Here is an 11,900-nt window from a genome sequence, read left to right as displayed (position 1 = left end):
TAAACCTGTAACTATTTACCTTGTGGGGACTTTTGAGCTAACAAGAATTTCACAACATAATTTTAATGGGCGTCATGTTATTTCAATTCAATTTTATTTATATAGCGCTTTTAACAACAATCATTGTCACAAAGCAATTTACATGTAACCAGTTTGAACCCCACCAAGCAAGCCTGAGGCGACAGTGGCAAGGAAAAACTCCCTCTAGCAGGAAGAAACCTTGAGAGGAACCTGGACTCGGAAGGGGACCCCATCCTCCTCTCATCTGATGTTATTCAGCTAATTGGTTTTAACAAGACAGTTAATGCAGTTTACAGACATATTCTATCCTGGGTTTAAGGTTCTGGTACAGGCTGGTGACCAGAATACATCAATGTCACCTGATCTGCAAACTCTGTCCAACTCCATGAGGAGCTCGTAACTCAGGAATTGTAATAGTAGCATTTGGCAACCATCAAGTCCAGAACCTGATGGTTATGTGAGCTGATCTTTTGCAAGAGGTTATCCGATACCTTCTTAGCCTAAATAGGGCAGAGATCGCATGAAAAGAATGCTTTGTTCCCATTAAATCAAAAGCGATGATTGATTGGAATCCCCTACTCAAGAGGCTTCCCCAAGACAAGGTGCGTTTAGCAGGTACAAAAGTGGTGCTCTTACCTTGGTGTAGCACTTGTTGCTGGTGAGGTAGATCACCAGGAAAAGTGGAGATAGGGCTCCACCCCAGCTAGCGGAGGAGTGGCTGTTGCAAAGCCTGTCATGGTGTGGAACTGAACAGCTCCATCGGTGTCTATAGGCTGATCAATCAGAGTATGTGAACAGAAAACACTGACCAAAATTATAAAGGAAATTATTTCACATTTTCCTCCTGCGTTTGCAAAGGTTCAGTCTTCTTTGCCATGGCCCAAAACATGCACAAAAAACAATCCATGAATAAAATAAATTTTGAAGTTCCATTGCATAGCTGTATTGCTTGTGGTCTGTCACTAGAGGGCAATGAAAGATTAAAGATCATTAACAAATTTGAAGTTCCCTAGTCGTTTTTGGTTTCCATCTCAATAAAAATTGATGAATCAGACATCACTTACTTTTTGAGACACGGAGGACACCAAAATCTGAAGAGCAGAACCGTATCATGCAACTCAATGATCATCTAAGTTGATGATTGATTGCGTCGATGTGTCATTTATGGGCACTTATCACTTTATGTGGCATATATGCCCATAATGCTGAGTCATCTACAGGTAATTGTGACCCCTGACACGGTTGACAATGTGGAATATGTCCAGATGTAATCCAGTCCTAAGTTTGTGTGTGAGATGTTCTGTGACTTTGCATTGCCTTTGCTCTGTACTGTAGGAACATGTGCTTATGTGACCGGTGCCCTTGGGCAGGCTAATGTCACTTTGATCCACACTGAGCAGTAATTCTGCTGCCTGTCAGCCTCAGGAGAATTCTGGAATAAGCATCTTGAGCCATCATGCTAGGTCTTGTTCTAGGACACTTGTATCCGATGACCCTTAGTGGGTAGGATCAGCAATTATTGTGTGTGTGTGTGTGTGTGTGTGTGTGTGTGTGTGTGTGTGTGTGGGAGGGTTGGGTGGTCTAGATACACATTACCTTGTGATTAATGCCTGTTTTGTTTACCTTATAGTTATGCTTGTATTTTGTTTGGTTACTTATGGTTATGGTTAGGGCTGGGTAGAGGTTAAGGTTTTCATAGTTAGCATTAGCATTTTTCCCATAGAAATTAATGAGCAGTCCCCAGAAAGATATCATTACAGGTCTGTGTGTGTGTGTGTGTATGTGTGTGTGTATGTGTGTGCATGTGTATATTACTGGCTGCCTTTGATTCCCTTAATTACAGGACCAGCGTGTGTACCATTGGCCATGGTTAGACAGGAAGTCATCTTCTTCTCATGCGCTTCCTGTATAGTCGGGGGGGGGGGGGGGGGGGGGGAGCTGCCGCATGCCCCCTCGCTGTGTTTATGAAGCTGGATCTTTCTCCTGTTGTTTTTTAAACTGTAATTAAAATCCTGGGACACAGGGACGTCTCACAGCCATTTTTCCTTCCTTTCTCTTTTCCCGTAGTGGAGAGGTCACTGCAGCCTGCAGTGCTATGTGAAGTGCAATTCTACAAAACAATGCTGCGCTGCTGAGCTTGCAAATCTTTGTGGGTTTCTGTGCATGTGTGTGTGTGTGTGTGTGTGTGTGTCCATGCATGTGTGAGAGCTTCCAGTCCGCTAAGATCACTAAGTACCACCTCCCCTCAAAGTACGGGACATCCAGATTCCTGTCAGAACTGCAAATTACAACTGGCTGAGACATGCGGGGGGGGTGCTCTTGGCGGAGGGGGGAAGGTGCTTGAGTTCTTTTGCCAGAATGAAAAGCCCCCTTTTGAAGTCTTGAGTGCCCTTTTTGTCACCAAAGATCAAACTGCACTAAATTTTGTGAGTAGGCTCCTACCCCATGGGGGACACCTGTGCCCATCGAAAAGCCTTCGCCTGGCCCAGGTGCCTGTTCCTGCTAGAGCTGCATTTGAGGAACTGAAAGAAAACTCTGTCTATGTAAGCATGCATGTGTTAGTGTGTGTGCACAGAACTGTCGGGCCGCATGGTGTGACGCGTGAATCTGGCAGGCAGTGCATGTGCGTCTTACACTTGTGTGCATGCATACACGTTAGTTCTGCTAATTGTTTCCAGACTAACTTGACTCACAGGACTGGCTTTCTAATTATAGAGATACCAGAGAGCTAAAAATAGTGCAGGCTGTGTGTGATTACAGGGAAAGAGGACATAAGTAGTAATTTTAATGAAGTATTTCTTCCAGTAGATTCCACCCCCCAGATTACCTCAGAGCCCCCGCCCCCCCCTCCAGAATGCAGCAGACCTCCTCTAGCTTCCTGAGGTTCAGCAACAGGACATCGTCACCTGTCATGGTGTGGAGGCTAGTCATGCAGTGCCATGAAAAACCTAAAATGTCTCCTTGATCTTTCCTTGAAAGACTGCTGAGCTGAAAGGTTTTTCAGTTGCTGGAAGATGCTGCAAAAATAGCTGCCTCTTCCAGAAATTAAAGGCCCTGATTCCACTTTCTGGGAACTTGAACCCTGTAAGAGATGCTGTTCTTTGCTGATAATTATAAAGCATTTGCTGATGTATCTGCTGAATCCTAATATCATAAGATTTACAGTTTTATCGGTCCCGTAGGGTGAGTTGAGTAACATCATGAGCTCTTCTGTACATCCTCTCCGCAGGGCGCTGTCTTGGTTTTTTTTAGAAACGTTTCTTCATTTAGGGTCCTGTCTCACGACAGTGTCACCATTTACTGATACTGGTGTTTCTATGTGAATATTATATTGTGGGGGGACGAGATTTCCCAAAATGTGATTAGAACCTATAACTACCTGTAACTATTTGCCTTGTGGGGACATTTGTTTTGGTCCCCTGAAGGATAACTTCAATTTTATAGTAATCTGTGACTGCAGTCAAAAAACTAAAAATGAAAAGTCTTGTATTGTTTGGTTACTTATGGTTAAGGTTGGGGCTGGGTGGGGCTAAGGATGTCATAGCTGGGATTAAGGTTATGCCCATAGAAATGAATGGAGAGTCCCTTTCTGTGTGTGTGTGTGTGTGTGTGTGTGTGTGTGTGTGTGTGTGTGTGTGCATATGATGTGCACGTACATGTGCGTCTGCGTGTGTTTGCCTAAACACATTCCAGATTGATGGACCATTTCATGTTGTTTTCATGTTGATTCCGGTTGAGTAATGGGATCATTTGGTTGTTCCATATTCTACAGGCTGGTTAGTGCTCTCATACATCAAGCCTATGTATGGTAACTCATGACTGCAGCTCATTAACAGTGACCCTCACTGAGGATGCAAATGGCGTGAAGCCTCAGAGATTTATCAGCCTGGACCTGAAACAGACTTCTGTTAGCTAAGATGGACTGTGTATTAATAGTTGCTGGGCGGCTTTTGGTCAAAACGCGTCCAAGGGTGGGACCAACAGAAGGTTCTGGTCCAAAGGAAACAGGAAGGAGGTGTACTGATGGGGATTTCCTCTCATTCCAGCCTTCTCAAGAGCTCTCCCTCTTGCTAAAATTTGAATATAAATTAAAAATACTCTCTGGGGATGAATTTTAATATTTGTGCATTAATGCAGATGCTAATGTTTGGTCTTTGGCATTTCATTTTACAGTTGAGTGACCATCTCGAGGACAGTATGACGGTATAATGCTTTCATGCCTATTACTGTGAATGTAATTCTAGCCAGTGTGGTGGCAGACTGTCCGGAAGCTGAGGTGTACTAGCAGGACTACTGGGTCGCCTAAACATCCTTCAATAGACTAGAATAGTGATACCATACTGATCCCCGTGGGGAAAGTGTCTTTTTGCCCATCCCATCTTACTCCCCATGACACATGCATAGAGGCAGGAGTAAGTTGGGGGGTCAGCCAACATGCAAATGGGTGGGAGGGGATGTACTTAAGGACCATGGTTAGGGACTCAACACTGGCATCATGAGTCCACTGGCTGATGTCTGCTGTGATGTTAGTAGACAAGCTTCAGAGTCTGGTCCGCTAGCAAGTTAGCACGATAACATGAGTACGGGGAGTACTGGCATGTTGGCAGATTAGCTTCAGGTTCTGCTGTGTCAGCATGTTCGCGAGCTGGCTTCAGAGTCGGTGTTAGCGTGTTCTCAAGCTAGCTTCAGAGTCCGCTGTGTTAGCATGTTCTCAAGCTAGCTTCAGCGTCTGCTGTGCTAGCATGTTAGCAGGAGAGCTTTAACGTACCGTTCTGCTTCCATGCTCCTTTTTCAGCCCTGCTCCCCTTCCCTTTCCCCTTGTGTCCAGGGCAATCAGCTGTCATTCCTCCTGTGTGCTTCTCAGGTTATGGTGATATGGAAACGTTTTTGGATACATGCTTTTCTGTTGACCTCAACCTGGTGGACAGAAGAGAAAACATGCTGTGTGGTATAAGAGATAAAAGCTCCTTAAAGCCATAAACACAGCACTAATTAGCTGTGAGTTTATTTAACAGTACCCCTCAAATAAGGCAAGCAGATTAGCCTTCTGCATTATGAATTAATGTCAAATTAATTAATTGTTCAGGGGTTTGAAACCATGAATTAGCTGAACTATTAATTGATATTAGTCACTGTCTTTAAAGCTGCCACCAGGAAGGATTATTTGAGAATCTTAGTAAATCTTGACTCTTACCCTAACTGGAACCCGAACCCTCAGTCCAAACCCTGCAACCCCCTCCCCCCCAATTCCAAACTACCTGATTTAGATAAGAACCTACTGCTCCAAACCCCCCTCCCTCAAGCCTAAAGTTTGGCTCTGCTCGGCTTCCCACTTCCGGCTGAAGCTCCTGTTTATAACTGTTGTTGTAGTGACAGTGGGGGGCACATATGTGTGGTTTATCCTTCAGGGGGGTCAAGGAGAGTTTGGGAATTTTAAATGCATTTAGGAGCGACAGTCGATCTTTTGCCAAGTTTAGCTGGGACATTCTGGGTGTTGTTCTTTATTCCGAAGAGAATCATGCTATATCTTTGCTCTACTACTCTGCAGCCAGTTCTGGTTTGTGTGATGCCCAACCTATGTCCATCACAGCAGTGGATAATTCAGGTCCAGAAAGTAAAAACCCAGACCAAGATTTTGTTTCAACCAACCAGTTGAATATTCTGTGTCTGCGACTCTTCATACTCAACTGGTTGGTTGAAAAAAAATCTTGGTCTGGACCTGAGCTAATCATGTCTGGTCCATCACAGTACACACCAGAAGAGCAGGTGTATCTCCTTATCGGATGTGGTGGTTAACTCCAAGAGCAGGTCCAGGAGTCTGCCTGCAGTTTATCAGATCTGCTCAGGGATGAGCTCTGCAGGCCAGACTGCTACTCTTGCCTGCGCAGTGTGATCCCGCAGTGTACATGGAGGTGGGCTGGGATCTCAGGAAGAACCCATCAATTCCTGACATTGTCTAAAGATTCCTTGTGAGCTTTTTACGCTGTTTACACCATAGTATACACACACCTCTGTACTGTTCTACAAACATACAAACACAAACATGTAGAAAAATGCAGTCAAAAAACATGCATGTACAAACATACACTTACATACAAACATATACATGTACAAAAATACACCCACATGCAAACACACATGTGTACAAACACACCCACATAAAAACATACAAGTGCCCTGGTAGCTTCCCCTTCTGTTATTTTTTTTCCTAGTGGAAGTTTGATTACTACATTACTATTCAATAAAACATAAAATCACAAACATACGTCAGACTGCCCCCCAACACCCCAGAATGACTAGAGTAGCTGTATGACTTGATCATATGCCCCCCCTCCATCAGCTCCCCCTCCTCCCACTCTACACAGTGAGAGCAGTCGGTACCAGGGGACTGTCAGCCTAATGGATTCAGCTCTTTGTCGATACACATCGTTTAACATTTCAGCCAAACCATTGGGGTTGGAAAAAAGAAAAAGCCGATTTCCTTTTTAGAATCAGCTGCTGCGCTAACAGCCAGAGAGTGCGTGCATTATTTCACAAAGCAGCTGTAGGATTGGTTATTTTCTCGTACCACTAACAGTGTTCATAGCACTTGCTTTGGTGCAGACCCAGACGTGTCTCGTACCATCCCTGTCTGTTTTTAATTGAAAATCCCTTTTCAATCTGTCCATAGATGCAGGGGCACCACAAACCGAACAGAATGCAGCCATGCCACTCATAACAGGCAGTACAGACTAATCCGGACACACTTACTGTACACAGTGGGATTGGTCAGCCTGTTGGACATGGACTCCCAGTGATTTTTGTCTATAAATGCCACTTGAGTCCTGTCCTCCCTTTCCTCACAGCCTGTGATATTCTTTTAAAACCTTTTGAGGGAGCTCTGGAGGAAAATGGCGTTACATACCAATAAACTGAACAGAGATTGAACAGAAAAACTGCAGAGCTGGTAATTTTGTGATAGATTAATGACTACTTCTGAATGGCAGACACACACACACACACACACGCACACTCTCCATGACAGAGAAACAGGGGTGTGTGTGATTCCCCAATGAACAACTAGAATGACTGGTGGGGTGGGGTGACGTGATGACATCATCCAGAGGGCAGGGGTCGTGGGTTCACACAGGGGGCAGCAGAGCATGATGTGGAAATTGGAGTGCAGGTCCCTCACGCACCTCAGACAACAACCCCGGGAGGTTCTGCGCAGTGCAAATGGAATCAGAAGATATGTAAATGAAGGCTTCAGCCGGGCCTCTTCAACAGGTGATTCCTCATCCCAGTCCGTCATTGTTAGGACAATGTGGATTTAACATATAGAGAACATTCAGAACACATGTAGGGAAGGGATATGGTAGGTGTGTGCAAAGTGTGGAGGGCGTGTATGAAAATGTTAAGTGGAAATGCACAGAATTAAAGGGGACTGGTTTCAATCTGGGACGGTACAGACTGGGCCTTTCTGAGCCTGATCCCATGGCAATCCGATTTTCTCCACCCTCTCTGCAGCCCCTTCTGAAGGTTAATGTTGGTAACCCACAGCGGGAGAGAAACTGCATAATGCAGCATTTCGAAAATGGTGTGTGTAATAAATGAGTAGTTAGAGGAGCCCCGCCCAGCTCTGGGGAGGAGGTGACCCGCAGCTGGCCAGCATGGCAGGGCGTGCACGCAGCCTACAGCCTGTGGGCAGCTTTCTTTAGAGTTCATGGGAACACCCTTGACCACATTACGCACAGTACCCACCCCACAGAACCAGCATGGATTGGCAGGAAGACTGTCTCATCTCTTCTGATGGTCGCCTACCCTCTCATTGGCTCTTCTGGCTGCTGCATGTCTGATCGCCAAATCAGGTGTTTGTCCCTGTCTCTGTCCCCTTGTCACTGTGTCTATGTCTGTTTGTCCCTGTCTCTGTCCCCTTGTCACTGTGTCTATGCCTGTTTGTCCCTGTCTCTGTCCCCTTTTCACTGTGTCTATGTCTGTTTGTCCCTGTCTCTATCTCCTTGTCACTGTGTCTATGTCTGTTTGTCCCTGTCTCTGTCCTCTTGTCACTGTGTCTATGCCTGTTTGTCCCTGTCTCTGTCCCCTTGTCACTGTGTCTATGCCTGTTTGTCCCTGTCTCTATCTCCTTGTCACTGTGTCTATGTCTGTTTGTCCCTGTCTTTTTGTCACTGTGTCTATGTCTGTTTGTCCCTGTCTTTTTGTCACTGTGTCTATGTCTGTTTGTCCCTGTCTCTGTCCTCTTGTCACTGTGTCTATGCCTGTTTGTCCCTGTCTCTGTCCCCTTGTCACTGTGTCTATGCCTGTTTGTCCCTGTCTCTATCTCCTTGTCACTGTGTCTATGTCTGTTTGTCCCTGTCTTTTTGTCACTGTGTCTATGTCTGTTTGTCCCTGTCTTTTTGTCACTGTGTCTATGTCTGTTTGTCCCTGTCTCTGTCCCCTTGTCACTGTGTCTATGCCTGTTTGTCCCTGTCTCTGTCCCCTTGTCACTGTGTCTATGTCTGTTTGTCCCTGTCTCTGTCCCCTTGTCACTGTGTCTATGTCTGTTTGTCCCTGTCTCTGTCCCCTTGTCACTGTGTCTATGCCTGTTTGTCCCTGTCTCTGTCCCCTTGTCACTGTGTCTATGTCTGTTTGTCCCTGTCTCTGTCCCCTTGTCACTGTGTCTATGCCTGTTTGTCCCTGTCTCTGTCCCCTTGTCACTGTGTCTATGTCTGTTTGTCCCTGTCTCTGTCCCCTTGTCACTGTGTCTATGTCTGTTTGTCCCTGTCTCTGTCCCCTTGTCACTGTGTCTATGCCTGTTTGTCCCTGTCTCTGTCCCCTTGTCACTGTGTCTATGTCTGTTTGTCCCTGTCTCTGTCCCCTTGTCACTGTGTCTATGTCTGTTTGTCCCTGTCTCTGTCCCCTTGTCACTGTGTCTATGTCTGTTTGTCCCTGTCTCTGTCCCCTTGTTACTGTGTCTATGCCTGTTTGTCCCTGTCTCTATCTCCTTGTCACTGTGTCTATGTCTGTTTGTCCCTGTCTTTTTGTCACTGTGTCTATGTCTGTTTGTCCCTGTCTCTGTCCCCTTGTCACTGTGTCTATGCCTGTTTGTCCCTGTCTCTATCTCCTTGTCACTGTGTCTATGTCTGTTTGTCCCTGTCTTTTTGTCACTGTGTCTATGTCTGTTTGTCCCTGTCTCTATCTCCTTGTCACTGTGTCTATGCCTGTTTGTCCCTGTCTTTTTGTCACTGTGTCTATGTCTGTTTGTCCCTGTCTCTATCTCCTTGTCACTGTGTCTATGCCTGTTTGTCCCTGTCTCTATCTCCTTGTCACTGTGTCTATGTCTGTTTGTCCCTGTCTCTATCTCCTTGTCACTGTGTCTATGTCTGTTTGTCCCTGTCTCTGTCCCCTTGTCACTGTGTCTATGTCTGTTTGTCCCTGTCTCTGTCCCCTTGTCACTGTGTCTATGTCTGTTTGTCCCTGTCTCTGTCTCCTTGTCACTGTGTCTATGTCTGTTTGTCCCTGTCTCTGTCCCCTTGTCACTGTGTCTATGTCTGTTTGTCCCTGTCTCTGTCCCCTTGTCACTGTGTCTATGCCTGTTTGTCCCTGTCTCTGTCTCCTTGTCACTGTGTCTATGTCTGCTTGTCCCTGTCTCTGTCCCCTTGTCACTGTGTCTATGTCTGTTTGTCCCTGTCTCTATCTCCTTGTCACTGTGTCTATGCCTGTTTGTCCCTGTCTTTTTGTCACTGTGTCTATGTCTGTTTGTCCCTGTCTCTATCTCCTTGTCACTGTGTCTATGCCTGTTTGTCCCTGTCTCTATCTCCTTGTCACTGTGTCTATGTCTGTTTGTCCCTGTCTCTATCTCCTTGTCACTGTGTCTATGTCTGTTTGTCCCTGTCTCTGTCCCCTTGTCACTGTGTCTATGTCTGTTTGTCCCTGTCTCTGTCCCCTTGTCACTGTGTCTATGTCTGTTTGTCCCTGTCTCTGTCTCCTTGTCACTGTGTCTATGTCTGTTTGTCCCTGTCTCTGTCCCCTTGTCACTGTGTCTATGTCTGTTTGTCCCTGTCTCTGTCTCCTTGTCACTGTGTCTATGTCTGTTTGTCCCTGTCTCTGTCCCCTTGTCACTGTGTCTATGCCTGTTTGTCCCTGTCTCTGTCCCCTTGTCACTGTGTCTATGTCTGTTTGTCCCTGTCTCTGTCCCCTTGTCACTGTGTCTATGCCTGTTTATCCCTGTCTCTGTCCCCTTGTCACCGTGTCTATGTCTGCTTGTCCCTGTCTCTGTCCCCTTGTCACTGTGTCTATGGCTGTTTGTCCCTGTCTCTGAGTCGTCTCCGCCTTTATGGACTCTGCGTTTTCACTTTGACATCCATAGTTTAGTCCTCGTTACCTTCACATATCTCCCTAATATCCTTTCTTCCTGTGTTTCACTCTCTTATCAGACTGTTGCTGTAGTTGTTCCCAAAAATCTGGTGGGGGGTCAGAAGAGGTCAAGACAGGAAGTGTCTCCAAGTGGCCTCAGTCTTCCAGGGCTGTTCATACTGTACTTTCATCCATCTTTTGTCAATTTAATTTTCCTGCTTTCCTGTTGTCCTGTCAAGCAGTTCGGCCATTGTGCTTGCTGTCCCCTCACCCCATCCCAATGCCCCTGTTATGTCACTTTGCTCTTTCACTTCTGTATTCCCTGGCTGGTCCTCCTTTCAGTTCTTGCCCTGTGGTTAAGGTGCCACTCCCAAAATCATAATCACGTTTCCCCTGTAAGGTGTATAAGGTGTGGATGTATGTGGTCCTATGGTAAGATGGATAACCCCTAACCAGAGACCAGGACAAGAATAACCATCGGGAGGCCCTTGTGAACATCCAAAATATCTGCCCCTCACCCCTGTTCCACGAAGGCACATGGAGCCATATGTTACCCGACGTGTCACTTCCAAGGGGGGGGTGCCCAAAATAGACATCACCACCAGGAGAGTAATTATAACAATCACAGTTATGAGAGCTGAAACAACAACTCAGGGGCAACTGGGATGCCATTTCTGCCTCTCTGAAATGTATGGGTGAGTGCAGGACACCAGCCTGGACTGTGCCCTGCTGGGACACCGCGGACCCTGGGCCCCAGGAGCCACACCCAAAGGGCACCGCGGTAATTATAAGTTAGTCGTGGGGGGGCGGGGGGGGGGGAATATCTGGACTGTGTGTATCTCTAAGGTTTTGTGCGTGGATGAGTGGACGTGTGTCCGCACACACACACACACACACACACACACACACACACACACATATATATATATATTACATTGTGGGACCCAAGTTTTTCCGGTCCCCACAAGGGTAAACTCAGTTCTATTAAAATCCATGAATGCAGACAAAAGCTAAAAATGCAAAAAGGTTTGTATCTTGTTTTGTTACTTATGGTTAATGTTAGGAGTAGAGGTTAAGATCATCATGTTGTGATTAGAGTTTTCCCCATAGAAATTAATGGAGAGTCCACACAAAGATATAATTACAAACCTGTGTGTGTGTGTGTGTGTGTATGTGTGTGTGTGTGTGTGTGTGTGTGTATGTGTGTGTGTGTGTGTACCACATGGTACAGCTCCTTCCAAATTTCCCTGTGTCTGTCAGACTGTACACGCAGACCCCTGGCACAAACAGGGATGTACTGTCCAACACGTGACTCAATCATTCACAGACACAGCCATCATCAGTGGAATGAAGCACTGACAGATCATTCCCCACAGAGGGAATTTATCCCAGAATGAACTGCACCACAATCGCAGACTGGCAAAAAATGATTCAGTGAAGCTGAAATCTTTGTGATGATGCTTGTGTTGCGACATACAAAATGTGTTAGCTTATAAGTATTTTCAGCTAGTATGTATTTAATATAAAGGCGTGAAAAAACACACAGG

The sequence above is a fragment of the Brienomyrus brachyistius genome, chromosome 11 (assembly GCF_023856365.1).
Source record: "Brienomyrus brachyistius isolate T26 chromosome 11, BBRACH_0.4, whole genome shotgun sequence".
Taxonomy (NCBI): domain Eukaryota; kingdom Metazoa; phylum Chordata; class Actinopteri; order Osteoglossiformes; family Mormyridae; genus Brienomyrus; species Brienomyrus brachyistius.
Note: the sequence above shows the minus strand (reverse complement) of the source record.